Source organism: Mesoplodon densirostris, chromosome 4 (assembly GCF_025265405.1).
Source record: "Mesoplodon densirostris isolate mMesDen1 chromosome 4, mMesDen1 primary haplotype, whole genome shotgun sequence".
In the NCBI taxonomy this organism is placed as follows: domain Eukaryota; kingdom Metazoa; phylum Chordata; class Mammalia; order Artiodactyla; family Ziphiidae; genus Mesoplodon; species Mesoplodon densirostris.
In genome coordinates this window covers 60264496-60283533 of record NC_082664.1, presented here as the reverse complement: position 1 = coordinate 60283533, position 19038 = coordinate 60264496, and the positions used below count along the sequence as shown (strand labels likewise).

Below are 19038 nucleotides of genomic sequence, written 5' to 3'. Positions count from 1 at the left end.
GCCGGCAATTCTCAGGGATGCCCAACCAGTACCTCTTTCTCTTCCAACTCCTCTGCAGCTCCCACAGGTTGAAGAAGCAAAATGGGCACTTGCTCTGCAAACCTAGACTTAACTTGTTACCCCTCCTCCCATGAATGCTGGAATGTTCTGATGCTAAGTGTTTTGTTAGATTTGGGGTGAGTAGTATAAAGACCTTCAAATTGTTAATATTAGCTCTGTGCTTCATTTCAATATTTACTTGAAAATCTTGCACTGAGGTGTGTCTGCTACTAGCCTAGTTATTAAGAAAGTAAGGCATTTTAAGAAATTGAATAGCAGGTTAATTTTTAAGTGGAAAAAAATAGAATCTATAACATGGATAAACCTTTTGATTGTCTATACCATTAGAAAAAAAATACTGGAGCAGTCTTAACTGTCATCAATAGCAATGTGGTTAAACACAATAAAGAAGACGCATGGTATAAAATCCTACTCAGAGGCCAACAATAAGGAAAGGATTCATTTGAACCAATATGACAAAAGCATAAAAAAACACTGTTAAATTGAAGTAGTTTATTATGATTCATTAAGCACAATATCATACAATTTTAATAAAATACAGCACAATGATTTATGAATATGTATGCTTATGTGTCTATGTATAGAAAAAGAATGGAAGCATACAGAGCATAACGTTAATAGCTGTATTCTCTGAAGCTATCGAATGAATCATGTATTTGGGGAGGTGTTGTTGCATTACCTGTAATGTAGATGTTTTTGAAACAGAAAATATGTATATGATATAGTTGTGCAAATAAGTTTAGTTTCTGATTAAAAGAAAGAGACAACAGCATGAAATTATGGAAATTCTTAACAATCATCATCTCCAGCTACTGAGATTCTGGATAATTTATCATTCCTCGTTGTATTCTCTGATGCTACACCCATTTCCAGGGGGAGGGGAGTTCCCACAAGTAATTTTTGACCCCATCTGGGTGTCCTAAAATTTAATGCAATTCTGGTATTATTTACCTGGAGGTAGCATCAGATCCCACAGGTTAAGAACTCTCCTAAAAGAATGCTCCCCACCCCCCTTCAGCCAGCCAGTTGCAAGTCCAGGTTATCACCTGTGCTTCTGACTAACTGGCTATAAATAGGGGTTTCCAAGGACCCCCACTAGAGCAGTTCACAGAACTCAGAGAAATATTCTACTTACCAGATTACTGGTGTATTATAAACGGATATAACTCAGATACAGCCAGATGGAAGAGACACATACGTGAGACGTGTGGGAAGGAGCTCAGAGTGTCCATGCCCTCTCCCAGTGCGCCACTCTCCCTGAATCTCTACATGTTCACCCACCCAGAAGTTCTCCGAACCCTCTCCTTTGGGGATTTTATGAGGCTTCATTACATAAGCACTATTGTTTAAATCATAGGCCATAGGTGACTGAACTCGATTTCTTCTCCCTCTCCTCACTCAGTTGGTGGATTGGAGGGCTGGGGAATGAAAGTTCTAAGGCTCTAGTCACATGGTTATCTCCTCTGGTGACTAGCCTCCATGCTTAGGTGATGTAGGGGCTTTCTAAACTAAATCTCATCAACAGAAGAAAAGACACCTTCATTGCTCTCCTCACAGGAAATTCCAAGGGTTTTAGGAGCTCTGTGCCAGAAACAGGATAAAAACAAAATATATATTTCTTATTATAAATCACAGTATAACATATCCTTTTAGAGATTACCTGGAAGTTTTCTTTGGGTGGTCAGTGCATAACTCATACACACACACAAACACATCTCCTATTCTTTATCATTTATATATTTACCATTCACATTTAGAGTTGAAAATATTTAATCACTAAATTTGACATGTCTATTTACTCTTTCAGATGATTAATTTTATGTTTTCTTTGTTCAGAAAGCAAAATTTGTATCTATTTCAAGGCTTGAATAGATTGGGTACCTTTCTGATACAAACCAATGTTCTTAAAAATGTACTTTTATTTACTCTTAAATGTACTTAAGAATTCTGATTTCATCTCTGGCATGTCAAGAGCTTGGAAGTGGTCATTCCAGTCAGTAACATTTTTCTTCCTTACAATAAGAAAAACCTGAACAAACTCAAAGGTAATGACTTTTACTGGACCCAAAAACCATTGAGAACATAGAGCAAACTGTCACCTTGAAATCTGGGGAGTAGGTACATCCAGGGAGTCATGGCCGAGATCAGTTTACCTGGAACAGAAGCTGCTGGAGTCATAATCTGGTAGAACACTTAAGTGATAATGACAAATTGCTGGAGGCTGAATGTGGACTGTCTTAATCTTGAGAAACTCCCAGGGGAGTGCCGTCTTAGGGGTACCTAACACATTTGTGGGTTCTCCCAGTGAAGAGGGAAAATACCCTATTGTTTCTGGCAGAAGAGTGTGGGGGAAGTAACTATTTTCCAGATATGACATATTGTCTATAAGAACCACTTTATATATAAAGATACAGGTTAAAAGCAAAGGAATACAGAAAGATGAGCATGCTAACATTTTTTTTAAGGCAATATATAGTAAAACAAAAATGTTGTTGCAGGGATAAATTAGACAAAAGTCAAACTGGACAAAATAACTACATCCCAAGATTTTCTCCAGTCAGAACTTTCTTATAAGGCCTTAATAGTTTCATTTAAATCTGCAGAGTATAAAATGATATGTTTAAATTACTATGTGATCATATCCTATATTTGCTTACTCCATAATTACTTGGCTTTAATGGACTATTAATTTCTATAAATTTTCAGAAAAGGTAATTACTTGAAGATCATAATGTAAATAAATATTCAAATTTACCAAGTCTTAAATGAATTAATGCTTTCCTATGCACTAAATATTTAAAATACATCTAAATAAACAATGTGATAACATAATTGTGTCATAGTATAATAATAATATGAGGTATGGCTTGTAAAATAATTTATTGTACCCATGTACATGACAACCGGTAAGACATCCCAATTGTTCCTGTCTTCAGGCACCTCGGATTTTTTTTTTTTTTTTTTTTTTTAATTTTTGGCTGTGTTGGGTCTTCGTTTCTGTGTGTGGGCTTTCTCTAGTTGCGGCAAGCGGGGGCCACTCTTCATCGTGGTGCACGGGGCTCTCACTGTCACGGCCTCTCTTGTTGCGGAGCACAAGCTCCAGACGCGCAGGCTCAGTAGTTGTGGCTCACGGGCCTAGTTGCTCCACGGCATCCCAGACCAGGGCTCGAACCCGTGTCCCCTGCATTGGCAGGCAGATTCTCAACCACTGTGCCACCAGGGAAACCCCAGCACATCGGATTTTGATTATGACCCCTAAAGTCACAAAAAAATAATTTTCTATCTCATAACATGTAATTCATTTGTAAAATGTTAATATATTCTATTGGGTTTTGCCACTGTTGCTAAGTTTATTCAAAAGAGTTATCAAATTATAATTAAATGAACAGGGATCTGCTTGGCCTGTGTAAATATTGTAATTGGTTCATACATATGTAATGCCATTAATTAATGTGCAGTACCAGGTAATTTTGAAATAAGTATTGTTGTCTCCAATGACCATCTTATACATAAAATGTTTTATCTCCCAAGAATATATTTTGAAAAGAAATCCAAAGTTTATTTGAATAGAACTTTCCTTGAAAAGTAAATACTAGGAAAATACTAGAAATTATATTTCATAATGTGGATGAAAATTGCCAATGACTTTGATGCATCACTCTTAATAGAACTGTTCTCCTTTACCACCATAGTTGATGAGGAGGTGCTGCCAGACTTTCCACTCCTGTGAAATGGCTACAACCGTACCCCACTAGAAATACCCATGGGAAAAAGAAAAAGAAAAAGAAATACCCACAGAATGTGGTAAGTTGTACCAACTCTCTGTTAATTACATTTCTTTACGTCAATTTAAAAAATTTCTCTTCATGAAGAGAGTTGATTGGTCTTCATTTAGAAACACATAATACACATTTTTCAACTTAGAAATAGACTACATAAAATAAGACCTCACATTAACTATAAACTTATAATTCACATTTACCCCCTCTCCTTTTTTCACCTTGATTTTTATCCAGTTTACTGCTAAAATGGTACATTGTCATCATTTACCTTTTCATTTCTATATGTTGTAAAAGTTCTTTAATGAGCAAATTAACTTTCAATTTAAAAAGATTTAAGAATAGAATGTTTTATTAATTGACGTCTATTGTCTGTTCTCTTGGTACAGATGTTAAGAGAGCAAAGTGGTAGATAGATGCATATTTTCTTCTTTAGTGGAATCACTAAAAATTTTATCATAAAAGGTAACCCCTTCATACACTGTTAAAGCCATCTGACTTTCAGCAAGCCTGCTCATTCATGATTCTTCATCTATTTTTATCCAATATTTCAATTAGCCCAACAGAATAATAATTCAGTGATTTCAAAAATAATGAATTGTGTTCTCATTAAATTGTTTGACTAAGAGTATAAAGTGAAAAGGGGGTGAACAAATAAATATGTTAAATTCAATCATTAAATAGATGAGGTAACAGAAACTTTGGGGATTGAAGATTAATTTTCCTTTAGGATCATATCTTGGCAATTTAGAATAAGCAAATCTAACCAGGAAACTCCTGACATTAATATAGTACCTATAAATTATTCATTCATTTGCAGATTTCATTTATGTCAAATCTTGTTAGAACAGTTAATTTTACATGAAAGTTTTTCTCAGAGGAAGTTCTTAACAGCTGGACATTAGCATTTTTGAATGAGTCAGCATTTTTCATGTAACAAGATTCCTGTCTTGTTATATTTGCATAATTTAATCATTGCACAGTATAGCATAGATCTAAGAATGTCACTTTTCTTGGATTAAATATTAAAATTATGTGCATAGTAGGGTGGTCACTTATAAGAGAATAAAGAACAGGACATTAGTAAGCATATATAATCAATTTGTTTTATTAGAAAATTAACAGGACTGAAATATGGCCTTAATTAAGCCACTGGTTTGTAATAGGAAGTGAGAATTCTATCATCTAAACATACAGGTGAATAGCATATATTATTTAAAATACTTTGTTGACTATAGTGACATTTTATAGTTAGTATTGTAAATTAGTATAATAATTTACCATACAAAAGATTACTCTTCTATTAAATTTAGATCTATGTCCTCTGGTAATACAAATGTTTGTCTTAGTTCAAGAATCTTTTATATTTAGCACCTAATAAAAATCTAAAGATTTCCTTTGGTTTCTTAAAAAAAAAAAAAAAAGATAATGAGGGTTAATGCTCAAGAGTTTTAGCAAATCGTACTGTGAGTCTGTCTTCCACCTCTTCTTTTACTAGCTCCAAATTTTATCCTCTTCTCAAATGCGTATTTGATATTAGATGGGAATTCAGTCCTGATAAAGACAGCCTTAACTGCAAGAGGCTTCAGCCAGAGACTGGAGGCCTTTCTACTCTACACAGTTGTTTCACGGTGGGGAGAGACTGATTTCCTTTCTCCACTTGCAGGACTGAAGATACCTAGAGTGATCCATAATAAAGACCCGAGCCTTAATGTATATATAAATACATGAATAATTAAACAAACATACAAATAAATAACTGCCCTCTCACAGGGCCTTGCAGCACAATCAAGGGATATCAGATGGACAAAAACAAGCCACAAAAATCCGTAAAGTAGAACTTACAGTACAGAAGCAGATGGTAACATGATTTCTCAGGAAAACAATTTAATGAGTAAATTGATGCTACCTTTAAGTAGTACTTAATAGTAGTAATATTTAGTACATTAAATACTGTGCTACAGTTAATGATCTGAAGTAGTAGACTAGAATATCAAATGGGAGAATTTTTTGAAATAAGAAAAAAATTGAAAGAGAAGGAGTATATGTGAGAAAATTTTAGCAACTTATTTGGAAAATACAAGAGAACTAACATGGAAATGAAAAAGTTTAATAAATGAAAATGTAATATATGAGAAAAGGAATTTAGTTAATAGAAAAATATTATTTTCATCTGGAGAAATATTCATGTCTAAGCTTGAAAGTTTCATGGAGTTCCTGGAAAAAAAGCAATTCTAAGGTAAAAAGAAAACATCATGTTTCCAAAATTGAAATAGGTAAATAAGAAGGAAGAAGATATTAAAGTATCACCACCAGACATTCTGAAACACTTGAAGCAGAAGACATTAGAATGTTATCTACACTCTGTTAAGAGAAATTTGATGAGTAGAACTCAACAATCCTACACCCAACCAAGACATCTTTTCATGGTTAGTGTGCAAGACAGATATTTCTGAATATGCAAGAATTTAGAGTACGCCACAATTTTTCCAAGACAGAATGCTCATCAAACAATGACTCCAAACAAGAACAGAAAGAAATTGAAATATAAATCCATCAAAGTGAGAAAAATTTAGAAGGAGAATTGTGTTGAGTTACATTGGGTTGGCCAAAAAGTTCTTTTAGGTTTTTCGGTAAGCTCTTACAGAAAAACCCGAATGAACTTTTCGGCCAACCCAAATAAAATTTTCACATTACTGGAAGAAATGTGAAGTGTTATGTCCTCCTTGAAAGCAGCCTTGTGACAGAAGAAGTGATGGAATACTATATACAACCCTACACACATGAATTTGGCAACTTAGATAAAATTAACTATTTTCTTATAAATAGGAAAATATCACAACCCATCCAATATGAAAAGATGATTTAAGTAAATTGATTTTTAAAAGGCTTACTTTTTTAGAGTGGTTTTAGGTTTACAACAAAATTGAGAGGAAGTTACAAAGATTACCCATATACCTCCTGCCCCCACACATGCATAGCCTCCTCCATTATCAACCTCACTTATCAGAGTGGTACATTTTTTAACAAGGATGAACCTACACTGACACATCATAATCACCCAAAGTCTATAGTTTACCTAACAATTCACTCTTGGTGTTGTACATTTTATAGATTTGGACAAATGAATAATAACATATACATCATTAGACTACCACAGAGAATATTTTGAATTCCCTAAAAATCAGTTGTGTTCTGCCTGTTCATCTCTCTCCCAGTACAACCCTGGCAACAACTGATCTTTTATTGTCTCCATAGTTTTGTCTTTTGATCATGTCAAAACAGTTGGAATCATACAATATATAGTCTTTTCACACTGGCGTCTATCACTTAGTAATATGCATCTAAGGTTCTACCATGTCTTTTCATGGCTTGATAGCTCATTTCTTTTTAGCACTGAAAAATATGCCATTTTCTGGACATACCATAGTTTCTCTATTCACCTACTGAAGGACACCTTGGTGTTTTCAGTTTTGGCAATTTTGAATAAGGCTGCTGTAAATATCTGTGCAGGTTTTTCTGTGGACATATGTTTCCAGCTCCTTTGGGTAAATACCAAGAAGGGTGATTGCTGGACAGTATGGTAAAAGTATGTTTAGTTTTGTAAGAAACTGCCAAATGGTCTTCCAAAGTTGCTATGTTGTTCAGCACTCCTACCAGCAATGAATGAGAGTTTCTCTTGCTCCACATTCTTATCAGCATTTGGTGTTTTCAGTGCTTTGGATTTCGGCCATTCTAATACATCTGTAGTGGTATCCAATAAGTGTGTAGTGGTAGTTGGTTTAATTTTTATTTCCCTGATACATATAATGTGGAGCATCTTTGCATATGCTTATTTGCCATCTATATATCTTCTTTGGTGAGGTGTTTGTGAAGGTCTTTGGCCCATTTTTCATCTAGGCATTTGTTTTCTTATTCTTCAGTTTTAAGAGTTTTTTCGGTATATTTTGGGTAAGAGTCCTTTATCAGATGTGTCTTTTTCAAATATTTTCTTCCACTCTATGGCTTATCTTCTCCTTCTTTTGACATTACCTTTCACATAGCAGAAGTTTTTAATTTTGATTAAGTCTAGATTATCAATTATTTCTTTCATGGATCATACCATTGATATTGTATCTAAAAAAGCATCACCATATCCAAGGTCGTATAGTTTTTCTCCTGTGCTATCTTCTAGGATTTTTATAGTTTTGCATTCTACATTTAGAGCTTTGATCCATTTTGAGTTACTTTTGAGGAAGTGTGTGTCTACATTCATTTTTTTGCATGTGGATGTCTAGTTGTTCTAGCACCATTTGTTGAAAGGACTATCTTTACTCTATTGTATTGCCTTTGATCCTTTGTCAAAGATTAGTTGACTGGTATTTATGGGGGGTATTTATGGGCTCTTTATTCTATTATACTGATTTATTCTTTTGCCAATACTAAACTGTTTTGATTACTGTAGCTTTGTAGTGAGCCTAGAAATTGGGCAAAGTTGGACCTCCAGCTTTGTTCTTCTCTTTCAATATTGTATTGGCTATTCTGTGTCTTTTGTCCCGCCATATAAGCATTAGAATCAGTTTCCTGATACCCGTAGAGTAATTACTGGGATTTTGATTAGGATTGCATATAATTTACAGAGTTGGGAAGAACTGACGTCTTAACAATATTGAGTCTTCCTATCCATGAATATAGAATATCACTATACTTATTAATTCTTTAATTTCATTCATCAAAGTTTTATAGTTTTCTTCATAAAGATTTTGTGTATATTTTGTTAGATTTATGCATAAGTATTTCTTTTTGGGGGTGCTAAGGTAAATGGTTTTGTGTTTTTAATTTCAAATAATTCCTCATTCATTTTTGGTCTTTAGAAAAGCAATTGACTTTTGTATATTAATTTTTTATTCTGAAACCTTGCTTTAATCTCTTATTAGTTCCAGGATTATTTTTGTTTCTCATATTTTCTGCATGTATGATCATGTTATCTGCAACAAAAGACAGTTTTATCTCTTCTTTTCCAATCTGTGTATCTTTTATTTCTTTTTCTTGTCATATAGCATTAACTAGAATTTCAGCATGATATTGAAAAGATGAGAAGTTAGCCTGGCTGAAACCTTGAATTTGACCTTGTAAGATCCTCAGCACAGAATCCAGCTCAGTCAACTCAAACTGCTGATCAACAGAGTAAAAAATAATGAATACATAATGGAATAATAATTGGATATGGTTTTAAGTTGATTAGTTTGTGATAATTTGTTATGCAGCAAAGAAAACTAATATACTGATAATAAATCAGCTTTTACTTACAGAAATGGCAGTTTCATATGGTTAATCATATAGATTTGCCTGTTAATCCCAATATTGAGCAAGGCAATAAAGTATTTCATGTATTATCCCAGGATATTCTTTATGAATATCCTTAATTCATTAAACTGAATTATGATGTTGCTTTTTTGACTCTTAGCTACTAATTTAAAATTATTTCCAAAATGTCATGATAGACTTTTTAACAGTTTTTTAATGTCAGGTGGCTACAGTATTGCAGAATACTTTTTAATGTAGGAAAAATTCTTATAAGCAATGAGGTAAATAAAATGTCAGTAATGTTATTGCTCAGCCTACAAATTCATCATAAGTCTTGTGTTGAAAAGTAGGATAAAACTGATCAGTTAAAACTGGGTAAAAAGGGGGAATGACTCAAGAAATTTGAAAAATGTGAAATTTTATACACTTTCTTGTTCAATTTACTTATAACCCTCTAGCAGTATAGTTACTAAAACTATCTAATGGTAAGATAAACTAAAGGGAAAGCTGAACCTGTGCCTTATGATGAAACTTGGTTTTGCCTGGTAAAAGCAAAAGGAAAACCTGCTGCACTCTGGACAGTTGGGTCCCACAGGTTCACATTTCTAGGGAATTTTTTTAAAGTAGTTCTTCAAAATGTATTCTTCATTGGTTCAGCACTGATAATAAAAATGTGTTTCTTTGATATTCTTAATATTCACTCTGATAACTGATATTTGTCAGTTTAATAACTTTCATTATCCTAGTGTTTCCATAAGTATAAACAGAATGAGTGGATACAATTGTATTGTAAAACAGGTGGTTAAAACATAGTCTTGATACAATGAAAGACTTCATATGCACAAGAACTAGCCTTTTAAGGAAAGAATTTTAAGTAATAAAAATATTATTTCCCATAGAAATTATTTGATTTGAAAATAAATAGTAAAAACTAAGGCACTTATACACACTTTATGACTTTGCCACTCTTACTTGTGAAATATGGCTGAGTTTTCAATCCCAAATGTTATTCTCTTTTGCTGAGAGGATAGATGGAGAAAACCCCTTTTAAAAGATCAGTTTTCTTTGCTTCTTCAATAGCATTTGTTGATTACATTTTCCATCAATCATTCACTGCTCTATGCAATGTTTTATTGTCCAATAAGTAAAACATCTTTGTCTCTAAAATGTAATTTCTGGAAAATGCTCTCAAGATTTGGCTTCCCCATAGCTGACAAAAACTGAGGAGATAGAACAGAAGTGTAGTCTCTTTTTCCCAAGTGGATTTCAATACAATTTATTTTAATCATCCCCTGTAGGCTTGCTCATTTATCTTGTTGATTAGTGCAGTTGACACTTCTATTCTGGAATATCTTTTATGGTTTACTATACCTTCAGGCTTCACTCCAATCTGTAGGATATCTATTTCATCAAGACAATGGATTATAAATAAAACAAATAGTGCTATATGAATTTTAAAATAGTCTCAGTCTAGTGTCAGTTCAAAGCAAAATGATTACATTCTCAAAACCATAAAATATATTTTAGAAGTTCTCAATAACTATTTGTTAAGATAGTTTTAAGCTATTTTACTGTAGACTTTTAAATAAGATTCTAGCTGCCAATATAAATGAGAGAATACAAAAAAAAAGAGGTAATTGATTTTTTTGCAAAGCATGGGTATATTTTCCATCCATAGGGAAAACACAGACAACTCCCAGAGATACCAATTCTAGAACAGAACCAGCAGCAGGTAGTGAGGATGTCAGCCAACAAAGCTGAAACTAAAATTGACATGTCTAAAAAACCCTAAATATCAAGTAGTAACAAAAATGATATTATACATTGCATTTTACCCTCTGAAGTAAAAATATTTTTCTGACCTGAGCAATTTGCTGACAGAGCAGAGTATGTTTGAAGGAATTTTTTTGTTGGTATATATTTTTCATTACTTTTTTGATTAAGAGTTAGCTGCACGAACAGTTACTGAATACCCAGCATCTAAAGAGGGAAGCAGGGAACAGATGTTTAATAATTTATTCTTATAATTCTCTATCATGAAAGATTTTGGTTACTTTTCTAGCATTAAAAAAAAAAAAAGAAAAAGAAAAGAAAGAAAGAATGTACCAAATGCCACTGAATGGCATTTTTAAATTGGTTAAAATGGTGAATTTTCACTCTTTAATGGTGAATATGTGTTTTGCCACAGTAAAAATAAGTTAGTTCATATGCCTTTAGTGAAAACACATTTTTCCCAAGTTCAGTAAGGAAAAACTCACAAGTTATACCTATAGGTCTCTCTTAGGACTGAAATCTGCACTGTCGAAGACATTTCCACCAGTGGCCACATGTGAATATTAAGCAATTAATATGTGGCTACTGCAACTAGGCACGTGAATTTTTAAATTTTATTTATTTGTTTATTTATTCATTTATTGTTATTATTGTTTGTTAATTGTCTGCTCTGGTACATATCTACCCTCTTAACTATGCAACTGGAGCATGTAGTGGGTTGGTTAATGGAAAAAATCAGTTAGGGGCTTCCCTGGTGGCGCAGTGGTTGGGGGCCCGCCTGCCGATGCAGGGGACATGGGTTCATGCCCCGGTCCGGGAGAATCCCACATGCCGCAGAGTGGCTGGGCCCGTGAGCCATGGCCCCTGAGCCTGCGCGTCCAGAGCCTGTGCTCCGCAATGGGAGAGGCCACAGAAGTGAGAGGCCCGCGTACTGCAAAAAAAAAAAAAAAAAAAAAAAAAAAAAATCAGTTAAAGAAGAGAATTATAAAAAATGAAGTATACAAGCACACTTTTAATAATTTATTTAAACTTAAAAGATAAACATATACTCGTCCATTGGTTGGTTGTTGTTGGTTGTAGGAACTAGGCCTTTTCACCATAATGCACTTTCTACCAGTACTAATTTTAGTTTCTTTAAAGTGAAGTGACAGGTTTTTGAACAAATCCAGAAGCAGGATCTTTAGAGATTTTTATGTTTTCCTCAGTTGTTCACTGTTTTCTCATCCATACCTAATTCCACTTTTAAAACTCAAGTGTTTCCAAAGCATTTGGCCTTTTTTCTCCTCTTGAACTATCAGTTAACCTAATTTTTAATGAATCACACAGCTACAAGTGAAAGTGGCATGAACATTTTGGTGACACACCTGATTCACTCTTGGCGTGCCCACAACCCAGTGAGGAGATAAATGTGAGTCCAGCCACAGCACTGAACAGGAATAGGCCAGGTCCATAGGCATCAGTACTCTTCCGAGTGCTGGCGAAGAGAAGGTTAAGTGGAGGCTGGCTAAGATAATTTCTCTGTCCTAAAAAGGAATGACAGGCATTGGCATTTGGACTCCAGAAGGTAGGAGGAAAGATTCTGAAGCAGGAATGCCTGGATGAGGCACTGCCATGGCCAGTAAAAGGGTACCATGATCAGAGAGTTTGTCCCAGCAAGGAGTGTAGGGGCACAGAAAACTTCTGTTTATTAAGCACTTCTCTTGTGCCCACCCCCTTACAGGCATTATTTCATAGAATCGTCACAGTGTCCCTCATTTTCAGATGAAGTCATTGAGCATATTCCCGAAACATGTAGATCTGGAATTAGGAAACTATTCTGTAAATGTCAAAACCAGTCTGTTCAACCAGTATTGGTTGAATGTGGCTATGCTCACCAGGTGATTCTGATGCAGAAGGTTCATGAAAACACAATGTCACCTTCACAAGGAACTACCGAGATGGCCAGCCAGAAAGGGAGGAAGCACTGCTGAGTAGGGAATGGCGTGGTTTGAGAGGGATGGAGTGATTTGCTGGAGCCAGCTCATACCACCTTGCAAGAGCCAATTGTTAAATCAAAGAAATTTTATGAGTTGCTTCTTAAATACAGTCATTATTTACAAAAAATTATATAAACCTGCAATTAAATACATTATACAATGAACAAAGGCAATAAACACTCAAAATTCATCACTTCTTAATTATGTTAATTTTTCCACATAATTATCTTCTATGTTCTTAAAGTTATTTGTGTCTATTGCATCTGTATGGGGGAGATGCTATATGCATTAGTTATCTGGTGTTACAAAACAAATTACAGTGGCAGCTCAATTATGAAACCTGTCTGATGGTTTCAGGTATAAATCGATTATTTCTTTTCATCGGTTTTTCACTAGTCAGCTTTTCCTCCCTACTAACTGCACCCCAGATTGTAGTTCTTAAGGATTTGTTGCAATTGGCTTTTCTAGTTAGAGCACTGGAATTAGTAACAGAGTATTAAAAATGCATTAAACAGGACAGTAATTTTCATTTTACCCTTTGCATATTTCCATCTTGCACAGTATGCAGGAGTTTTGTTTCATAACAGAGTTTTTACTGAGCAGATACAATAGCTACCAGGGAAGCAGGACTAAGAATTCACAGTTGAAGAGACACTGTTGTAATAATGTTTACTGAGTTTTGTTGAAATAGGGAATAATTTGTCTTAGAACATGCAATACATATTTTCCTTTGGGGGGAAGAAACTGAGGAGTGATTTTTATAGTATTTTTTTTATTAGTGTAGTTAGTAATCATTGAAATGTCTATGATTGTCAAAGTAGGCAAAGAAAAAAGTTAAATCAATTTTCTGACTCCTCTCTACATAATGAGATCAAGACTGTATTCACATTGATTTACTCTCCAGAATTAACTAAAAGCCCCCCAAAACAGGTCTCTATGTATACCTGGATCGGAAAGCCACTTTCTTTTATAAGTGCAAGATAATTTCCTCATTAAAACTTCAAAAGAACAAGTTGTAGAATTATGTCTGGTCAAGAGATGTTTTTTCTCCTTGTACACAAAATAATTTTCCATGTACTGTCAGAGGTTCAGTGATACTACAGTAACATGGAAATGACCAGGATTATTCCAGGGCTTTTCATTTTAGTCTTTCTTAAAAGAAAAAGTCTGCCAAATGTCAAGTACTGTTTCTGCTGCTAGGATGGCTTTGTAAAATTTTACCAAAATTATTTTCTCATAAATATAAACCCTGGACACACACAAACAAAAACTACCAGAGGGATTTGGAGAACAAAACAAAGTAGACACATTTTGGACGGCAGTTGAATCTCGGGGGAAAGGTTTGGTGAATGACTAATGGTGGCTAATGACCCAAGAGAGAAAAAGTCCATCATCTTTCTGGCCTGAAAAGAGTGAGAGAAAATTTTGGGGACTCCTTGGCCCATGCAGAGTGAGAGGGGTTACTGATCAAAAACAAACAACAAACAAAAACCTAAACTATGGTAGTCCCAAATTCTGTATATTAACTTCACCTGTCTATGGCTGACCACAAGCCAAGCATGTGCAGACAGACTCAAAGCACTGAGTGTAAAAGGATTAATGAGTTGCCCCTCCACCATCACCACCAATGTAAAATAGATTTTGCCTTGAAAACAGTTTGAATATAACCAGGTTAATGGCTTGCTTAAATAAAAATGTGACAGTCTTCACAAGAATATATCAGAATGCTGATTCTCCATGACATAATTTTGACAATGTCAGTGTTACAACGTAAAATCAATAGGCATACAAGAAAAAAAAATGACCCATTCTGAAGGAAAAATAATATCAACAGAGGCCAATGCAAGATGACTTGATGTTGAAATGATCAGAAAGCAGCTACTAAACTTACGCTTAATGAAGTAAAAAAAAAAAATATATATATATATATATATATACACACAATGAAGAATGAAAAGACAAGGCATTTCAGCAGAGGAATACAAAAAACAAAAGAGAACTGAATGCATTTTAGAACTGAAAATTATAATATTTAAATTTAAAAATATCTGGCTGGGAAAATGGAGATATACATGCTGAACAACCACTATGGTGACCACCACAAAATAATTGCGAAGTGACTTCTAAATTAAAAAAAAAAATCTAGAAAACTCAAATCATAGAAAGAGAAGAACAACAAAAAAAAAGGGTGGAGAATGCAGAAACCAAAAATGTCATTTCACACCATCCAACATACATTGTTACTACAGTTAACAGTATAAGAATATTATTTCCAGAATGCTTCTGCTCATAAGTGTCACTTTGTGTGCTGATTAAAATAATCGTTTTTATCAGGTTTCTAATATTTTAATTTTTCATTGTGATGTTTCAAACATAGAAAAAACAACAGAAATAAATATTCATATATATTACATATACCTATCAGTTCATTATTATGATTAAACACACATTATATTGCCTGTAGATGATTTTATTTCTCTTTTCGAAAAGAAACTTGCAGACATAGACTATAAGTCCACATACTATTCTTTTCCTCTTTCTCATTCCCCAGAGTTAATCAAATTCCTGAAACTGGTGAATATCATTTCCATATTTCTTACTATTCTTTTATTGTGTATGTTTACTATATAATATACACATGACATACAGAATTGCTTTGCTGTGCTTCTTGAAATGTTACAAAGAAATGGACCCAAGAAGCTATCTTATGTAGGATTTTACATATCAGTGTTGAAGAAGTGAAATTGGTCAGTATTATTCTGTCCATGTATTTCCCTTTTTGGTGTTAGTAAAATAAAACTACACTAAAAATATATATATTTGGGGTTCAGGTTCTGGATAAGATGTATATACACACTACCTGTGTGTCCTAATGAATACTGAGAACCCTCATAAGCAAATAGAACAGGCAGAATAGAACAGAAGATTAGAATCCAAAATACCATCAAAGCTGCAGTGCATCTACTATTTTTTTCTCTTCTGATGTCTCATGGTTTGAAACTTAAGCACCAGAATATGCCACTGGGGCACAAACAGAGAGAGCTCAAAGAGAAAGCCTCTAGTCTGGCTCAAGGAGTGTGAAAAGGAACCCCTAACACTCAGAGAGAGTATATAATTTTATATCTTTTGTTTTCTTTCTTCCATTCTACATACACTAAGCTATTTATGACTTTCTGGGCTCATCCTCAAACTCCACATGTGTGCATCTGATCCCATTCAGTACACCAAACACTTTGAGAATTGAACAGAGAGACCATCACCCGGGTCTGGATATTGACTGGAGCACACATGGAACAGTTCTGAATAGTGCAAAAAGGGTTGGACTCAGAATTGACTTTAAAACAGTAGCCCATGGATGGCTATCAACGTTCACCACAGGATTTAATCAAGACCCAGAGTCTCATTGTATAACATTTAATATGTCTAGGGTAAAATTCAGAAATCCTTGGAATTTGAAGAACCAGGAAAATCTCATTTCATATGGAAAAAAAAATCAAGACACACCCATGATGAGATTACACATATATTGGAATTATTCGACAAAGACTTGAAAGAAACTATTAATTTCACAAAGCTCCAGAAAACAATTTAAAAGATATTTGAAACCAAAAGGAAAATTTGTTTCAGCAAAGAAATGTAAGATACACGTTACTTGGGGAAAAAAAAAAAAACACCTCACTATATACAGTGACTAATTGGCAGAATAGGGATAGCAGAGGAAATAGTCAGTGAAATTGAAGATAAAGATACATTATCCAATCTGAACAACAGAGGGGAAAAAAATTAATGACAAGAGCCTTATGTCATGTAACAAAATATTTATATTATTTGTGTCTTTGGAGTATCAGGAGAGGAGATAGAGCAAAGTGTGGAAAAAAATTTGAAAAAAATCACAAACAGAAACTTCCCAAACTTGGTGCCAAGATATAAACTTACCAACTGAAGAAGCTTAGTGAATCCCAAATAGGGTAAATACAAAGGACTCCATGACCAGACACTACTGAAAATGAAAGATAAAGAAAAAAGTCTTTAAAAAATTCTTAGAGAAAACAAACAGAAAACAACAAAAAACACTGTCTATAGAGAACAATAATTTCAATGACTGCAGATTTCTCGCTAGATACCATGGACTCCAGAAAGTAAGGGTACCACAGTGCTAAGTGCTGAAAGAAAAAAGCTTTAAACCAAGTTTCAGTATTCAGGGCAAATATTATTTACGGATAAAGGTAAAATAAGAGCTTTCTCAGATGAAGCAAAACTAAAATAACTCACTGCAGCAGAACTGCTCTAAAAAAATTACTTAAAGGAACTTCTTCAAAAAGAGGATGTTATGGGTTGATGTGTCCCCCCCTCCCAAAAAAAGGTATCTAGAAGCCCCCAGATTTCTTACAGAGAGAATCAAGTGAAAATGTGCTCATTTGGGTGGGCTGTAATCCAATGTGACTGGTGTCCTTATACAAAGAAGAATTTTGGACACAAAGACAAGGATAGAGGGAAGACAATGTGAAGACCCAGAGAGGCATGGAACAGATGTTTCCTTACAGACCTCAGAAGGAACAAACCCTACCAACAACTTGATCTTGAACATCTAGCAACTAGAACTGTGAAACAGTAAATTTCTGTTTTTGTAGGCCAACCACCAAGTTTATGGTACTTTGTTATGGCAGTCCTAGGAAACTAATACAAAGGGGGAAATGATAACAGAAATTTGGAACATCGGAAATGAAGAAAAAAAGCAATTGCTTAAAAATGTTAGGAGTGACAGGGAGTATAATAACATTCTGAAATGATGGAAAACAGAGAATTTGTTGCCAGCACACCTGCCCTAAATGAATAGCTAAAGGAAGTTCTCTAAAAGAAGGAAACTTGGAACATCAGGAAGCAAGAAAGAACATGGAAATGGCAAATATGTGGGCAAATTCAGTTTCCTTCTCAAGTTTTATATTTGATGGTTGAAGTAAAAATTGGAACAGTGATACATGTAAAGGGAGTAATTAAGATAATTATAGAGTGTGATCAGGCAGCAGGCAGCAGGAGAGCAAGTGGGAGGAAGGAACTGAGGGTGGGAATCAGCAAGCTGTGTGTGAGCCAAGCGAGGGCAGCCACCTCCAGGGAGCACTGAGATTCCTCTAGTCCCCCTGACGCTACCCACCATTCAAAGGTTGATTCTTTCAGAGAGAAGATCACAACTGAGGCAGAAGATTTGGTGGAAAACATTTTCTCAAAGAAGTTGTTAGAACTTGACAGTTTTTTGAAAGGACCAATCCTAAACATATATAACCTAACTCAGATCCACTCAGACATGAGTCTGCTGGTCCCTGACTATACTTCTCACCAATAGCCACAATGGACTGGAAGACCCCACTTCCAAGAAGTGAAGATTGGGTGAGTGTGGAGGCCTTCCAAGGAACCACGGTATTTGTGATGCCCAATGTAATGCTAAAAAGCAACCAGGAGTTAGTGGAGAGTTTTGAGACAGTGAAACCTGAGATCTGGCTGCTGATCCTGAAATGAAGCACCATAAAAATGTGGGTACAACTCCTAATTCCTATGTTAGAAGATGGGAACAACTTTGGGGTGTCCATTTAGGAGAAGACAATTGCAGAACTAAGAATGTTGAGAGCTGCATCTCATCTGGTTCAGATTTCTAGATATTATGTTACAAGAGCCAAATCGGTTTCCAAAATAGCTAAATATCCCCATGTGGAGGACTATCCTGCACCCTGACAGGTATTGATGAGAAAGAACATAATAGCTTTTAGCTCATCATATCAGAGCTAAAGAATCAGTATGTCATTCTACATGACATGATCCTGAAAAATATCAAAAAGATCAAATGCAGAGACACTGTACAGAGGCGAAGGCCAGGGGACTCTGTGAGTCTGGCTCAAGACCCACATCACCTTAGTTTGTTACATGACTATGGTGATGGGGAAACTGACTGGAAATAGTAATAACACTTCTCTGTGTTTTTAGTTAGAGTTTAGTGAAACTGTCATGTAGTTCTGTGACAGACTTACAGGCCTTTTTTACAGGCCTTCTATTTCCTTCCCTAATACCTCATAATAAAATAAAATCAATAAACCTGTCCTAATTTCTGGAGAACTCCAGGTTTGTGTGCCCAATATGTTAGTGCAAGAAACATATGCTTTCTCTCTTCCACT

General features: G+C 34.8%; 1 pseudogene; it reads left to right on the top strand.

The window, feature by feature from the left end:
* LOC132488074 (proteasome activator complex subunit 3-like) overlaps positions 1 to 18825 on the top strand; it is a 91497-nt pseudogene extending 72672 nt beyond the window's left edge.
* Positions 18826 to 19038: the final 213 nt, after the last annotated feature.